The following is an 18,108-nucleotide window of genomic DNA, read 5'->3' as shown; positions in this document are numbered from 1 at the left end:
ATTCCTTTAGACTGAAGCTTTAGACTAACATTGCACTGATTCCTGGAATTCTCATTAAGAATTTTGATACCTTTTTTTCACTTAATTTTCGAAAAACACAAAAAAATTCAAAAAATTCATAAAATCCAAAAATTTCTTGTTTGAGTCTAGTGTCTCATCTTAAGTTTGGTGTCAATTGCATGCATTCATTCATGTGTATTAAGGATTCTCAAGTAATTCTTGATAATTTTCGTGCTCTGATCTTTGAATTCAATTGACTTGAGTGTTTTGTGTGTCTCATATGCATTCTCATTAGTGTCAGTAGTATACAAACTGCTAAGTTTGGTGTCTTGCATGCATTGTTATTTGAATTTAGTTGCATTTTGATTATTAAAAATCCAAAAATATTTTTAATTTGTGTCTTCTCAAGTCAATGATACATAGAATTGAAGATTCAGAACATACAGCAGAGGAATTATACAGAAAAAGCTGGGCGTTCAAAACGCCCAGTGAAGAAGGACAGACTGGCGTTTAAACGCCAGCCAGGGTACCTGGTTGGGCGTTTAACGCCCAAAAAGGTATAGTTTTGGGCGTTAAACGCCAGAATGTGCACCATTCTGGGCGTTTAATGCCAGGATGGCACAAGGGGGAAGATTCTGTTTTTCAATGCAATTTTTTTCAGGTTTTCAAAGTTTTCCAAAGTCAAATCTTTTTCAAATCATATCTTTTCAATCAAATCTTTTTCAAAATCAATTTCTTTCCTTTTTCAAAGATACTTGCTATCAATTAATGATTTGATTCAACATTTCAAGTATGTTGCCTTTTCTGTTGAGAAAGGTTTAATGTTTGAATCATATCTTTTCTTGTTAGCCAAGTTTTTAATTTTCAAAATCAAATCTTTTTAAAAAAAATGTTTTTCAAATCATATCTTCTCAATCACATCTTTTTAAAACTAATCATATCTTCTTAACCACATCTTTTTCAAAATAGTTTTCAATCAAATCTTTTTTATTTCTAATTTCAAAATCTTTTTCAAAAATCACTTGATTTCTTTTCCACTTTCATTTTCGAAAATCAATTAGTGTTTTTCTAAAATGTTTTCAAAATCTTTTACTTAATTTTCGAAAATTACTTCCCTTCTTCTCACATCCTTCTGTTTATGGACTAACACTATTCCTTAATGCAAAATTCGAACTCCATCTTCTTTGATAAGTTCGAATTTTCTATTTCTGTCTTCTACTTTTCTTCTCCTCTGACACCCAACGGAATCTCTATACTGTGACATAGAGGATTCCACATTTTCTTGTTCCCTTCTCTTTCTTATGAGCAGGAGCAAGGACAAAAGCATTCTTGTTGAGGCTGATCCTGAACCTGAAAGGACCTTGAAGAGAAAGCTAAGAGAAGCCAAAGCACAACTCTCTGTAGAGGACCTAACAGAAATCTTCAAAGAAGAAGAACAAATGGCAGCCGAAAACAACAACAATGCCAACAATGCAAGGAAGGTGCTGGGTGACTTTGCTGCACCTACTCCCGACTTTTATGGGAGAGGCATCTCTATCCCTGCCATTGGAGCAAACAACTTTGAGCTTAAGCCTCAATTAGTTTCTCTAATGCAACAGAATTGCAAGTTCCATGGACTTCCATTGGAAGATCCTCATCAGTTTTTAGCTGAGTTCTTGCAAATCTGTGACACTGTCAAGACTAATGGGGTTGACCCTGAGGTCTACAGACTTATGCTATTCCCTTTTGCTGTAAGAGACAGAGCTAGGACATGGTTGGACTCACAACCTAAAGAAAGCCTGGACTCTTGGGAAAAGCTAGTCAATGCCTTCTTGGCAAAGTTCTTTCCACCTCAAAAATTGAATAAGCTTAGAGTGGAAGTCCAAACCTTCAGACAGAAGGAAGGAGAATCCCTCTATGAAGCTTGGGAAAGATACAAACAATTAATCAGAAAATGTCCGTCTGATATGCTTTCTGAATGGAGCATCATAGGTATTTTCTATGATGGTCTCTCTGAACTATCCAAGATGTCTTTGGATAGCTCTACTGGAGGCTCTCTTCATCTGAAGAAGACGCCTACAGAAGCTCAAGAGCTAATTGAAATGGTTGCAAATAACCAATTCATGTACACTTCTGAAAGAAATCCTGTGAACAATGGGACTAGTCAGAAGAAAGGAGTTCTTGAGATTGACACTCTGAATGCCATATTGGCACAGAATAAAATATTGACCCAACAAGTCAATATGATTTCTCAAAGTCTGTCTGGAATGCAAAATGCACCAAGCAGTACTAAGGAGGCTTCATCTGAGGAAGAAGCTTATGATCCTGAGAACCCTTCAATGGAAGAGGTGAATTACATGGGAGAACCCTATGGAAACACCTATAATCCTTCATGGAGAAATCATCCAAATTTTTTATGGAAGGATCAACAGAGACCTCAACAAGGTCTCAATAACAACAATGGTGGAAGAAACAGGTTTAGCAATAGCAAGCCTTTTCCATCATCCTCTCAGCAACAGACAGAGAGTTCTAAGCAGAATACCTCTGACTTAGCAACCATGGTCTCTGATCTGATCAAAACCACTCATAGTTTCATGACTGAAACAAGGTCCTCCATTAGAAATTTGGAAGGACAAGTGGGTCAGCTGAGCAAGAAAATTACTGAGCTCCCTCCTAGTACTCTCCCAAGCAATACAGAAGAAAATCCAAAAGGAGAGTGCAAGGCCATCAACATGGCCGAATTTTGGGAGGAAGAAGAGGCAGTGAACGCCACTGAGGAAGGCCTCACTGGGCGTCCACTGGCCTCCAATGAGTTCCCTAATGAGGAACCATGGGAATCTGAGGCTCAAACTGAGACCATAGAGATTCCATTGGACTTACTTCTGCCATTCATGAGCTCTGATGAGTATTCTTCCTCTGAAGAGGATGAGTATGTCTCTGAAGAGCAAGTTGCTAAATACCTTGGAGCAATCATGAAGCTAAATGACAAGTTATTTAGAAATGAGACTTGGGAGGATAAACCCCCTTTGCTCACCAAGGAACTGGATAACTTGTCTAGGCAGAAACTGCCTCAAAAGAGACAGGATCCTGGGAAATTTTCAATACCTTGTACCATAGGCACCATAACCTTCAAGAAGGCCTTGTGTGACTTAGGGTCAAGTGTAAACCTCATGCCCCTCTCTGTAATGGAGAAGTTAGGGATCTCTGAGGTGCAAGCTGCAAAAATCTCACTAGAGATGGCAGACAATTCAAGAAAACATGCCCATGGACTTGTAGAGGATGTTCTGGTTAAAGTTGAAGACCATTACATCCCTACTGATTTCATAGTCCTAGAGACTGGGAAGTGCATGGATGAATCCATCATCCTTGGCAGACCCTTCCTAGCCGCAGCAAAGGCTGTGATTGATGTTGATAGAGGAGAGTTGATCATTCAAGTGAATGAAGAATCCTTGGTGTTTAAGGCCCAAGGATATCCCTCTGTCATCATGGAGAGGAAGCATGAAGAGCTTCTCTCAAAACAGAGCCAAATAGAGCCCCCACAGTCAAACTCTAAGTTTGGTGTTGGGAGGCCACAACCAAACTCTAAGTTTGGTGTTGAACCCCCACATTCAAACTCTAAGTTTGGTGTTGGGAGGTTCCAACATTGCTCTGAGTATTTCTGAGGCTCCATGAGAGCCCACTGTCAAGCTATTGACATTAAAGAAGCGCTTGTTGGGAGGCAACCCAATGTTATATTTTATCTATTTTCTTTTGTTATTTTATCTTTTTTGTAGGTTGATGATCATGAGAAGTCACAAAATCAATGAAAAAAGCAAAAACAGAATGAAAAACAGGAAGAAAAACAGCACACCCTGGAGGACGCACCCACTGGCGTTTAAACGCCAGTGAGGTTAGCTGTTGGGCGTTTAACGCCCAGTCTGGCACTATTCTGGGCGTTTAACGCCAGAAAGGGGCACCAGACTGGCGTTAAACACCAGAAATGGGCAAGAAGCTGGCGTTAAACGCCAGAAATGGGCACCAGCCCGGCGTTTAACGCCAGAATTGGCACAAAATGAGATTTTGTTTGCCATTTGGTGCAGGGATGACTTTTCCTTAACACCTCAGGATCTGTGGACCCCACAGGATCCCCACCTACCCTACCACTCTCTCTCTCTTCTTCACCCATCCACCAATCACCTCAACACCTCTTCCCCAAAAACCCCTCACCTATCAAATCCCATCTTTCTCTTCACCACTCACATCCATCCTTCATAAAACCCCACCTACCTCACCATTCAAATTCAAACCACTTTACCACCCAAACCCACCCTCAAATGGCCGAACGCTCCCATCCCCCTCTCCTATATAAACCCTCCTTCACTCCTTCATTTTCACACACCTTAAACACCTTTTCTCTCCCCTTTGGCCGAATACAAAGCCATTCCCTTTCTCCTCATTTCTTCTTCTTCTACTCTCTTCTTTCTTCTTTTGCTCGAGGACGAGCAAACCTTTTAAGTTTGGTGTGGTAAAAGCATTGCTTTTTGTTTTTCCATAACCATTTATGGCATCCAAGGCCGGAGAAACCTCTAGAAAGAGGAAAGGGAAGGCAAAAGCTTCCACCTCCGAGTCATGGGAGATGGAGAGATTCATCTCAAGGGTGCATCAAGACCACTTCTATGAAGTTGTGGCCTTGAAGAAGGTGATCCCCGAGGTCCCTTTTTCACTCAAAAAGGGTGAATATCCGGAGATCCAACATGAGATCCGAAGAAGAGGTTGGGAAGTTCTTACCAACCCCATTCAACAAGTCGGAATCTTGATGGTTCAAGAATTCTATGCCAATGCATGGATCACCAAGAACCATGACCAAAGTGTGAACCCGAATCCAAAGAATTATCTTACTATGGTTCGGGGGAAATACTTGGATTTTAGTCCAGAAAGTGTAAGGTTGGCATTCAATTTGCCTATGATGCAAGGAGATGAACATCCTTACACTAGAAGGGTCAACTTTGATCAAAGGTTGGACCAAGTCCTCACAGTCATATGTGAAGAGGGCGCCCAATGGAAGAGAGATTCAAGAGGAAAGCCGGTTCAATTAAGAAGGCATGACCTCAAGCCCGTGGCTAGAAGATGGTTAGAGTTTATACAACGCTCAATCATTCCCACTAGCAACCGGTCCGAAGTTACCATAGACCGGGCTATCATGATCCATAGCATCATGATTGGAGAAGAAATAGAAGTTCATGAGGTTATAGCCCAAGAACTCTATAAGGTGGCGGACAAGTCCTCTACCTTGGCAAGGTTAGCCTTTCCTCATCTCATTTGTCACCTCTGTTATTCAGTTGGAGTTGACATAGAGGGAGACAACCCCATTGATGAGGACAAGCCCATCACTAAGAAGAGGATGGAGCACACAAGAGACCCCATTCACCATGAGATCCCTGAGATTCCTCAAGGGATGCACTTTCCTCCACAAAACTATTGGGAGCAACTAAACACCTCCCTAGGAGAATTGAGTTCCAACATGGGACAAATAAGGGTGGAGCACCAAGAACACTCCATCATCCTCCATGAAATTAGAGAAGATCAAAGAATCATGAGGGAGAAGAATCATGAGGGAGACATTGAGGAGCTCAAGCACTCCATAGGATCTTCAAGAGGAAGAAAGAGCCGCCATCACTAAGGTGGACCCGTTCCTTGATTTCCTTGTTCTTTATTCTTCTGTTTTTCGAATTCTAGTGCTTATGTTTATCTATGTTTGTGTCTTGTGATCATTAGTGTCTTAGTGTCTATGCCTTAAAGTTATGAATGTCCTATGAATCCATCACCTTTCTTAAATAAAAACGTGCTTAAATGAAAAGGAAAGAATTGCATGAATTTTGAATTTTATAACAGTTTAATTATCTTGATGTGGTGGCAATATTTTTATTTTCTGAATGTATGCTTAAACAGTGCATATGTATCTTGAATTTGTGGTTCATGAATGTTGGCTCTTGAAAGAATGATGAAAAAGGAGACATGTTACTGAGGATCTGAAAAATCATTAAAATGATTCTTGAAGCAAGAAAAAGCAAAAAAAAAATCGAAAAAAAAGAGAAAAGGAGAAAACGAAAAAAAAAAAGAGAAAGAAAAAGAAAAGAAATAAAGTTGTGATCCAAGGCAATAAGAGTGTGCTTAAGAACCCTGGACACCTCTAGTTGGGGACTCTAGCAAAGCTGAGTCACAATCTGAAAAGGTTCACCCAATTATGTGTCTGTGGCATGTATGTATCCGGTGGTAATACTGGAAGACAGAGTGCTTTGGGCCACAGCCAAGACTCAATAAGTAGCTATGTTCAAGAATCATTATACTCTACTAGGAGAATCAATAACACTATCTGGATTCTAAGTTCCTAAAGAAGCCAATCATTCTGAATTTCAAAGGATAGAGTGAGATGCCAAAACTGTTCAGAGGCAAAAAGCTAAAAGCCCCGCTCATCTGATTAATACTGATCTTCATAGATGTTTTTTGGAATTCATTGCATATTCTCTTCTTTTTATCTTGTTTGATTTTCAGTTGCTTGAGGACAAGCAACAATTTAGGTTTGGTGTTGTGATGAGCGGATAATTTGTACGCTTTTTGCATTGTTTTTAGTATGTTTTTAGTATGATCTAGTTAGTTTTTAGTATATTTTTATTAGTTTTTAGTTAAAATTCACTTTTCTGGACTTTACTATGAGTTTGTGTGTTTTTCTGTGATTTCAGGTATTTTCTGGCTGAAATTGAGGGACCTGAGCAAAAATCTGATTCGGAGACTAAAAATGACTGCAGATGCTGTTGGATTCTTACCTCCCTGTACTCGAAGTGGATTTTCTGGAGCTACAGAAGCCCAATTGGCGCACTCTCAACGGCGTTGGAAAGTAGACATCCTGGGCTTTCCAGCAATATATGATAGTCCATACTTTGCCCAAGATTTGATGGCCCAAACCGGCGTTCAAAGTCACCTTCAAGATTTCCAGCGTTAAACGCCGGAACTGGCACCCAAATGGGAGTTAAACGCCCAAACTGGCATAAAAGCTGGCGTTTAACTCCAAGAAGAGTCTCTACACGAAAATGCTTCATTGTTCAGCCCAAGCACACACCAAGTGGGCCCGGAAGTGGATTTTTATGTCATTTACTCATTTCTGTAAACCTTAGGCTACTAGTTCTCTATAAGTAGGACCTTTTACTATTGTATTTGTAGACTTTGGTAGCTATCTTCATTTTTATGCTATCTTAGATCACTGGGAGGCTGGCCTCACGGCCATGCCTAGACCTTGTTCTTATGTATTTTCAACGGTGGAGCTTCTACACACCATAGATTAAGGTGTGGAGCTCTGCTGTACCTCGAGTATTAATGCAATTACTATTGTTCTTCCATTCAATTCCGCTTGTTCTTGTTCTAAGATATCACTTGTTCTTCAACTTGATGAATGTGATGATCCGTGACACTCATCATCATTCTCACCTATGAACGTGTGACTGACAACCACCTCCGTTCTACCTTCGATTGGGTGAATATCTCTTGGATTCCTGATTGCACGATGCATGGTTGATCGCCTGACAACCGAGTGCTCGCCTGACAACCGAGCCAACCATTCCGTGAGATCAGAGTCTTTGTGGTATAGGCTAGAACTGATGGCGGCATTCAAGAGAATCCGGAAGGTCTAACCTTGTCTGTGGTATTCTGAGTAGGATTCAATGATTGAATGACTGTGACGTGCTTCAAACTCCTAGCAGGCGGGGCGTTAGTGACAGACGCAAAAGAATCACTGGATTCTATTCCGGCCTGACCGAGAACCGACAGATGATTAGCCATGCTGTGACAGAGCATAGGAACATTTTCACTGAGAGGATGGGAGGTAGCCACTGACAACGGTGAAACCCTACATAAGCTTGCCATGGAAAAGAGTAAGAAGGATTGGATGAAGACAGTAGGAAAGCAGAGAGACGGAAGGGAAGGCATCTTCATGCTCTTATCTGAAGTTCCCACCAATGAATTACATAAGTACCTCTATCTTTATCTTATTGTTTATTTTCGTTCATCACCATATCCATTTGAGTTTGCCTGACTAAGATTTACAAGATGACCATAGCTTGCTTCATACTAACAATCTCCGTGGGATCGACCCTTACTCGCGTAAGGTTTATTACTTGGACGACCCAGTGCACTTGCTGGTTAGTTGTGCGAAGTTGTGTAATGCCATGGTATTGAACACCAAGTTCTTGGGGTTCATGACCGGGGATTATGAGAGTTGTGAAAAGTAATGTTCACAATTTCGCGCACCAGTGGTGATGGGATGGGTGGATTATTATGCAGTTGAGATAGAAGTGCATTGGAGCTTGAGGGTTGAATATTGAAGGTATTCAGAGGTCCGATTTGGGCGGCGAGGGCTTGTATAGTAGAGTTTAGATCGGTAAATGCTTTCTCTAAGGAGGTTTGGGGTGGATAGGAGGGTTCATTTGTTGGGAGAAAGGGTTCATGGTAGGAAGGTGGTTCTATGTATGGTTCATAAGGTGGATAAGGTAGTTGGTATGGTGAATACATGTTAGGGTCATATGGAGGTGAGTGGTGGTAAGGGGCTTGTGAGTATGGTGGTCCAAAGTCATGTTGAGGAGGGGGTTCATAGACATATGGTGGTGGTTGTTGATAATCAAAAGTGCGTTCACCATAGCCATTGCCTTGATATGCATCACAAAACGGTTGTTGATAGTCCATTGGAGGTGGTTGTTGCCATGAGGATTGATTAAAACCTTGTGCCTCCTCCCATCTTTGATTTTTCCAACCTTGGTGCCCATTCTCATTATAGTTCCCATTCCTAACAACAACATTGGAATCAAACTTGAAGCCAGAGGGGTGAGAATTTATAGTAGTTAGAGAAAATAAAAACAAAAACTAACAAAAAGAAAATATTTTAAAAAAATATGATTTTTTAAAAAAAAAGATAAGAAAATATTTTGGAAAAGATATGATTTTTGGAAAAAAAAAAAGATAAGATAAGATTTTGAAAAAGATATGATTTTTTTGAAAAAAAGGATAAGATAAAAAATTTTTAAAATAAAAAATCTGAATTTTTTTTTGAAAAAATATTTACAATAACCAATACTAAGGCACACGTTTGCAATTCCCCGGCAACGGCGCCATTTTGAAGAGAGGACTTTTGCGTGGTCTAAGAATCTTTACAATTAAGTACTCGTTGCAAGTATAGCTCCTAAACCAATAAAAGTCCTTTCTTACAAACGTTTTGGTTGTCACAAGTAACAAACCCCTTTAAAATTGATAACCGAGTATTTAAACCTCGGGTCGTCTTCTCAAGGAATTGCAGGGAGGTATGTTCTTATTATTGGTTATGAGTCTTGTAAATTGGGGGTTTTGAAAGTAAGGAAGAAGTATGTTAAATGATAAGAAAATTAAAATAGTAATAATGAAATAAACTTTTGGCAAGGTATTAGAATTGGAAGTCCTATCCTTATCGATTGTGATGAGAATTGGATTTTAATTCCACTTAGTTAACCTTTACTAAAGCAAAGGAAAGTCAAGTGGAATAATTAGTTTGATCCTCAAGTCCTAGTCAATCCCTGTGGGAAGACTAGCTTTAGAGCGATCTGCCAATTTTAACCACTGCTTTATTTGATAACTCAAGCGTCACCAATTACTTTACCAGAGCCAAAAGGGAAAAATTCTAAATTAAATTGAAGACATCATAAATAGAATAAAGCAAGCATAAATCTGAAAATACCTCAAACTATATTAAATAGAAATATCAAATGTAACATAAAAAAGTTCATAGACAAATAAAAGAGAAACTAAACAAAAAAAACATTGAACCTGTGATTGAAGAAGATGAAATCCTAACTTCTAAAAATCCTAATCCTAATCCTAAGAGAGAGGAGAGAATCTCTCTCTCTAAAAACTACATCTAAATTATGAAAAGTGAAATATGATATGATCTGAAGTGTTCCCTTCATTCCTCCACTTTGCAGCCTTTAATCTGTGTTTTCTAGGCTTGAAACTGGGCCGGAAACAGCCCAGGATTCGCTGGAAACGAATTCTGCTACGCTGATTTTCGCAGATGTGACGCGTCCACATAGAGCACGCGTTCGCGTCGCCTAACTGTATGGCCATGGTGGACGAAATTGTGATTCTATCTTTTTGAGCTTTAGCATATATTTACTCTTAGGGCACTGTTTATTTTCACAACTCCGTTCAACTAACCAGCAAGTGTACTGGGTCGTCCAAGTAATAAACCTTACGTGAGTAAGGGTCGAATCCACAGAGATTGTTGGTATGAAGCAAGCTATGGTCACCTTGCAAATCTCAGTTAGGCAGATTAAACTGGTTTATGATTTTTTGGAATAATTAATAATAAAAAGGAATAATAAAAGGATAGAAGACTTATGCAGATTCATTGGTGGGAATTTCAGATAAGCGGATGGAGATGCTGTAGAGCCCAGGCACGCCTGCTCTCCTACTGCTTCTACTCAATCCTTCTTACTCCTTTGCATGGCAAGCTTTGTATAGGGGTTCACCATCAACTGTGGCTACTTTCTTCCTCTCGGGGAAATACCCTGTGCGGCTGTCACTCGCACAGCTAACCAGTCTGGAGGCATCACCCATGGCTGATGGCTACATCCCATCCTCGCAGTGAAAACTAATGCTACGCACTCTGTCACAGTACGGCTAATCACCGGTTGGTTCCCGCTCCTACTGGAATAGAATCCCTCTTTTGCGTCTGTCACTAACGCCCAGCAGGTTAAAGTTTGAAGCACGTCACAGTCATTTATTACCGGAATCCTACTCGGAATACCACAGACAAGGTTAGACTTTCCGGATTCCCAGGATCCTACTCGGAATACCACAGACAAGGTGAGACTTTCCGGATCCTCATAAATGCCGCCATCTATCTAGCTTATACCACGAAGATTCTGTTGGGGAATCTAAGAGATACACATTCAAGCTCTGTTGCATGTAGAACGGAAGTGGTTGTCAATCACGCGCGTTCATAAGTGAGAATGATAATGAGGGTAATCTGACTCATAACATTCATCATGTTCTTGGGTACGAATGAATATCTTGGAATAAGAATAAGAGAGATTTGAATAAAAGACAATAGAATTTCATTAATACTTGAGGTACAGCAGAGCTCCACACCCTTAATCTATGGTGTGCAGAAACTCCACCGTTGAAAATACATAAGTGAAAGAGGTTCAGGCATGGCCGAATGGCCAGCCCTCTCCATGATCAAGTGACCGAATGAAAAAGACTAAAAATGGTCAAAAGATATCTAATACAATAGATAAATGTTCTATATATACTTGACTAGCTACTAGGGTTTACATGAGTAAGTAATTGATGCATAAATCTACTTCCGGGGCCCACTTGGTGTATGCTTGGGCTGAGCTTGATCATTCCACGAGCTAAGGCATTTCTTGGCGTTAAACTTTGAGTTATGACGTGTTTTGGGCGTTTAACTCCGGATCATGACGTTTTTCTGGCGTTTAACTCCAGACAGCAGCGTGTACTTGGCGTTTAACGCCAAGTTACGTCGTCATTCTTCGAATAAAGTATGGACTATTATATATTGCTGGAAATCCCTGGATGTCTACTTTCCAACGCCGTTGAGAGCGCGCCAATTAGAGTTCTGTAGCTCCAGAAAATCCATTTCGAGTGCAGGGAGGTCAGATTCCAACAGCATCAGCAGTCCTTTTGTCAGCCTTCTTCAGAGTTTTGCTCAAATCCCTCAATTTCAGTCAGAATTTACCTGAAATCATAGAAAAACACAAAAACTCATAGTAAAGTCCAGAAATGTGAATTTTACATAAAAACTAATGAAAACATCCCTAAAAGTAGCTTAAACTTACTAAAAACTATATGAAAACAATGCCAAAAAGCGTATAAATTATCCGCTCATCACAACACCAAACTTAAATTGTTGCTTGTCCCCAAGCAACTGAAAATAAAATAGGATAAAAGAAGAGAATATACTATAAAGTCCAAAATATCAATGAATATTAATTTAATTAGATGAGCGGGACATGTAGCTTTTTGCTTCTGAACAGTTTTGGCATCTCACTTTTTCCTTTGAAGTTTAGAATGGTTGGTTTCTCTAGGAACTTAGAATTTCGGATAGTGTTATTGACTTTCCTAGTTAAGCATGTTGATTCTTGAACACAGCTACTTATGAGTCTTGGCCGTGGCTCTAAGCATTTTGTTTTCCAGTATTACCACCGGATACACAAATGCCACAGACACATGACTGGGTGAACCTTTTTAGATTGTGACTCAGCTTTGCTAGAGTCCCCAGTTAGAGGTGTCCAGAGCTCTTAAGCACACTCTTTTTTGCTTTGGATCACGACTTTAACCACTCAGTCTCAAGCTTTTTACTTGGACCTTCATGACACAAGCACATGGTTAGGGACAGCTTGATTTAGCCGCTTAGGCCTGGATTTAACTTCCTTGGGCCCTCCTATCCATTGATGCTCAAAGCCTTGGATCCTTGCTACCCTTGCCTTTTGGTTTTAAGGGCTATTGGCTCTTTCTGCTTGCTTTTTCTTTCTACTTTTTTCGCCATTTTTTTTTCGCACAAGCTTTTGCTTTTCACTGCTTTTTCTTGCTTCAAGAATCAATTCATGAATTTTTCAGTTCATCAATAACATTTCTCTTTGTTCATCATTCTTTCAAGAGCCAACAATTTTAACACTCATAAACAACAAGATCAAAAATATGCACTGTTCAAGCATTCATTCAGAAAACAAAAATTATTGCCACCACATCAATATAATTAAATTAAATTCAATAATAATTTCGAAATTTATGTACTTCTTGTTCTTTTGAATTAAAACATTTTTCATTTAAGAGAAGTGAAGGATTCATGGAATTATTCATAATCTTTAAGGCATAGTTACTACATACTAATGATCATGAAGTAGAGACACAAAACATAAATAAACATAACATTAAAAACGAAAACAGAAAGAAATAAAGAACAAGGAATGAATCCACCTGAGTGAGGGTGGCGCCTTTTTGAAGGTCCAATGGTGCTTTTTGAGCTTCTCTATGTCTCTTCCTTGCTTCTGTTGCATGATCCCTAGTGATTTTGGTGTTTTTAACATTATTTGCTCCCAATAGTTGTGTGGAGGACAACTTATCCCCTGAAGTATCTCAGGGATCTCTTGATTTGCAGCCACATGTTATACCACTGAGCTATGACGGCTTATATTTTTCCATCTCCCAAGACTCAGAGGTGGAAGCTTTTGTCTTCCCTTTGAGGTTTCTCTGGCCTTAGGTGCCATTAATGGTAATGGAAAAGCAAAAAAGCTATGCTTTTACCACACCAAACTTAAAATATTGCTCGCCCTCGAGCAAGAAAAGAAAGAAGAGAAGAAGAAGAAGATGGAGGTGAGTGAGGGGAGAAGGATTTGGCTATATGGGTGGGATTGGGTGGGTTAGAGAAGTTGAATTGTAAAGGTAGGTAGGGTGTATGGGGAAGAGTGGGTAGATGTAGGTGGTGAATGAAAAATAGAAGGGATGACCATGAATGGAAAGAGAGAGGGCGAGGTAGGTGGGGATCCTGTGAGGTTCACAAATCCTGAGGTGAAAAGAAATACCATTCCTTCACCATATAGGCATGTAAAATGCCTTGGCACACCATTCTGGCGTTTAAACGCCCATTGGTGCATGTTCTGGGCGTTCAACGCCCATGTGATGCATGTTTCTGGCGTTGAACGCCAGTTTCATGCTTGTTCCTGGCGTTCAGCGCCAGTTTGTCCTCTCTGTGCACCATCCTGGCATTTAACGCCAGGTTGTTGCTTGTTTTGGGCGTTCAGCGCCAGAATGGTGCTCTGTTCTGGCGTTGAACGCCGGCCAGATGCACCTTCTGGGCGTTGAACGCCAGCCCGTGCGTCCTCCAGGGTGAAAAATTTTTTCTTCTGTTTTTGACTCTGTTTTTAATTTTTTTGATTTTTTTTGTGACTCCTCATGATCATGTACCTAATTAAACACAAAAATAACAAAGAAACAAAATAAAATAAAATTAGATAAATAAAATTGGGTTGCCTCCCAACAAGCGCTTCTTTAATGTCAATAGCTTGACAGTGGCTCTCATGGAGCCAAAAGGTGATCAGGTCAATGTTGTATAGTCCCAACACCAAACTTAGAGTTTGGATATGGGGTTTGAACACCAAACTTAGAGTTTGGTTGTGGCCTCACAACACCAAACTTAGAGTTTGACTGTGTGGGCTCTTCTTGACCTTGAACTGAGAGAAGCTCTTCATGCTTACTCTCTTTTGTCACAGAGGGATGGCCATGTGCCTGAAACACAAGGTATTCCCCATTCAATTGAAGGACTAACTCTCCTCTGTGAACATCTATCACAGCTTCTGCTGTGGCTAGGAAAGGTCTTCCTAGGATGATGCATTCATCATCTTCCTTCCTAGTATCTAGGATTATGAAATCAGCAGGGATGTAAAGGCCTTCAACCTTCACTAGTACGTCCTCTACCATTCCATAAGCTTGTCTCATTGACTTGTCTGCCAATTGTAATGAGAACAAGGCAGGTTGTACCTCAATGATCCCCAGCTTCTCCATTACAGAGAGTGGCATAAGGTTTATCCCTGACCCAAGATCACATAGAGCTTTCTCAAAGCTCATGGTGCCAATGGTGCAAGGTATTAAGAACTTGCCAGGATCTTGTTTCTTTTGAGGTAGAGTTTCCTAAATCCAAGTATCTAAGTCACTAATGAGCAAGGGAGGTTCACTTTCCCAAGTCTCATTACCAAATAGCTTGGCATTCAGCTTCATGATAGCTCCTAGATATTGAGCAACTTGCTCACCAGTCACATCTTCATCCTCTTCAGAGGATGAATATTCTTCAGAGCTCATGAATGGCAGAAGGAGATTTAATGGAATCTCTATGGTCTCTAGGTGAGCCTCAGGTTCCTCAGGATCCTTAATAGGAAACTCCTTCTTGCTTGCAGGATGTCCCAGGAGGTCTTCCTCACTAGGATTTTCGTCCTCTTCCTCCCTAGTGCATTCGGCCACTTTGATTAAATCAATGGCCTTGCACTCTCCTTTTGGATTTTCTTCTGTATTGCTTGGGAGAGTACTGGGAGGAGTTTCAATGACTTTCTTACTCAGCTGGCCCACCTGTGCCTCCAAATTTCTAATGGAGGATCTTGTTTCATTTATGAAACTAAAAGTGGCCTTTGACAGATCAGAGACTATATTAGCTAAATTAGAATTATTTTGTTCAGAGTTCTCTGTCTGTTGCTGAGAAGATGATGGATATGGCTTACTATTGTTCAGCCTATTGCGTCCACCATTGTTAAAGCCTTGTTGAGGCTTTTGTTGATCCTTCCAGGAGAAATTTGGATGATTTCTCCATGATGGGTTATAGGTGTTTCCATAAGGTTCACCCATGTAATTAACCTCTGCCATGGTAGGGTTCTCAGGATCATAAGCTTCTTCAGAAGCTACCTCTCTAGTATTGTTGGATGCATGTTGCAATCCATTTAGATTTTGAGAGATTATGTTGACCTGTTGGGTCAACATTTTGTTCTGAGCCAATATGGCATTCAGAGCATCAATTTCAAGAACTCCTTTTTTCTGAGGTACCCCATTATTCACGGAATTCCTCTCAGAGGTATACATGAACTGGTTGTTTGCAACCATGTCAATGAATTCTTGAGCCTCTTCAGGCGTTTTCTTCAGGTGAATAGATCCACCTGCAGAATGATCCAGTGACATTTTCGAAAATTCAGAGAGACCATAATAGAATATATCTAACATGGTCCATTCTGAAAACATGTCAGATGGACATCTTTTGGTCAGCTGCTTGTATCTTTCCCAAGCTTCATAGAGGGATTCACCATCTTTTTGTTTGAAGGTTTGAACATCCACTCTCAGCTTGCTCAGCTTTTGAGGAGGAAAGAATTTATCCAAGAAGGCAGTAACCAGCTTATCCCAGGAGTCCAGGCTATCCTTAGGTTGTGAATCCAACCATGTTCTGGCTCTGTCTCTTACAGCAAAAGGGAAAAGCATGAGTCTGTAGACTTCAGGATTAACTCCATTTGTCTTTACAGTATCACAGACTTGCAAGAATTCAGTTAAAAACTGATAAGGATCTTCAGATGGAAGTCCATAAAACTTGCAGTTTTGTTGCATTAAAGCAACTAGTTGAGGCTTAAGCTCAAAGTTATTGGCTCCAATGGCAGGAATGGAGATGCTTCTTCCATCAAACTTGGATGTTGGCTTTGTGAAATCACCAAGCATTCTCCTTGCATTATTATCATTATTATTTGCGGCTGCCATGTCCTTCTCCTGTTCGAAAATTTCTGAAAGGTTGTTTCTGGATTGTTGTAATTTAGCTTCTCTTAATTTTCTCTTTAGAGTCCTTTTAGGTTCTGGATCAGCTTCAACAAGAGTGCCTTTATCCTTGTTCCTGCTCATAAGAAAGAAAAGAAAACAAGAAAAGAAAGAGGAATCCTCTATGTCACAGTATAGAGATTCCTTTGTGTTAGTAGAAGAAGAAGAGGTAGAAGAATGAAGAAGGAGATTCGGATTTGTGGATGAAGAGAGGTGAAGAGAAGTGTTAGTAATTAATTAATTAAATAGAAGAAGAAAAGAGAAAGATAATTTCGAAAATAATTTTAAAAAGGGGTTAGAAATTTTCGAAAATCAAAGACAAAATATAATTAAAATTAAAATTTAAAACAAAAAGAATTTTTGAAAAAGAGAGGGAGAATTTTCGAAAATTAGAGAGGGAAAAGTGGTTAGGTAGTTTTGAAAGAGATAAGAAACAAACAAAAGTTAGTTAGTTGATTGAAAAAGATTTGAAATCAAATTTTGAAAAAGATAAGAAGATAAGAAGTTAGATAAGATATTTTGAAATCAAATTTTGAAAAAGATAAAATTTTTGAAAAAGATAAGATAAAAGATAAAAAGATATATTTGAAAAAGATATTTGAAAAAGATTTAATTTTAAAAATTACTTAACTAACAAGAAACTACAAGATAAGATTCTAGAATTTAAAGATTAAACCTTTCTTAACAAGAAAGTAACAAACTTCAAATTTTTGAACCAATCACATTAATTGCTAGCTAATTTTCGAAAATTTGATATAAAGATAAGAAAAAGATTTTTGAAAATATTTTGAAAAATAATTTTGAAATTTTCGAAAATTATATAAAAAAAATGAAAAAGATATGATTTTTGAAAAAGATTTTGAAAAGATAAGATTTTTAAAATTGAAATTTTGACTTGACTTGTAAGAAACAACTAATTTTGAACATTTTTGACCAAGTCAACCCAAAATTTCGAAATTTTGGAGAAAAGTAAGAAAAAGATATTTTTGATTTTTGAATTTTTAAAGAAAAACACAAAAATGACCCAAAACATGAAAATTTTGGATCAAGACACAAGATGCATGCAAGAATGCTATGAATGTCAAGATGAACACCAAGAACACTATGAAGATCATGATGAACATCAAGAACATAATTTTGAAAAATTTTTTGATGCAAAGAAAACATGCAAGACACCAAATTTAGAAATTTTTAATGCATGGAAAATATGAATGCAAAAATGCACATGAAAAACAACAAACAACACATAACAAGAAATCATCAAGATCAAACAAGAAGATTTGTCAAGAACAACTTGAAGATCATGAAGAACACTATGAATGCATGAGATTTTCGAAAAATGCAAGAAAAATTTTAAAAGCATGCAATTGACACCAAACTTAAAAATCAACACAATACTCAAACAAGAAACACAAAATATTTTTGATTTTTTATGATTTTCTAATTTTTTTGTATTTTTATAAATTTTTTCGAAAATAAAGTTTAGAAAAACAAAAAATAAAAGAAAAATTTTGAAAAAGATTTTTGAAAAGAAAATTACCTAATCTGAGCAACAAGATGAACCGTCAGTTGTCCATACTCGAACAATCCCCGGCAACGGCGCCAAAAACTTGGTGGACGAAATTGTGATTTCTATCTTTTGAGCTTTAGCCTATATTTACTCTTTAGGGCACTGTTTATTCTCACAACTCCGTTCAACTAACCAGCAAGTGTACTGGGTCGTCCAAGTAATAAACCTTACGTGAGTAAGGGTCGAATCCACAGAGATTGTTG

At 38.9% G+C, this 18,108-nt stretch overlaps 1 non-coding gene across 1 annotated transcript; it reads right to left on the bottom strand.

Moving 5' to 3' along the window:
• Window positions 1-1,844: 1,844 nt before the first annotated feature.
• On the bottom strand, window positions 1,845-1,952 carry LOC112794019 (small nucleolar RNA R71). Its single transcript, XR_003198701.1, has one exon. It is a non-coding gene; the product is annotated as a small nucleolar RNA R71 (small nucleolar RNA).
• Between the last annotated feature and the right edge of the window lie 16,156 nt (window positions 1,953-18,108).

Source organism: Arachis hypogaea, chromosome 3 (genome assembly GCF_003086295.3).
Source record: "Arachis hypogaea cultivar Tifrunner chromosome 3, arahy.Tifrunner.gnm2.J5K5, whole genome shotgun sequence".
Lineage (NCBI taxonomy): Eukaryota > Viridiplantae > Streptophyta > Magnoliopsida > Fabales > Fabaceae > Arachis > Arachis hypogaea.
Note: the sequence above shows the minus strand (reverse complement) of the source record. Positions and strands in the feature narration are given on the sequence as shown.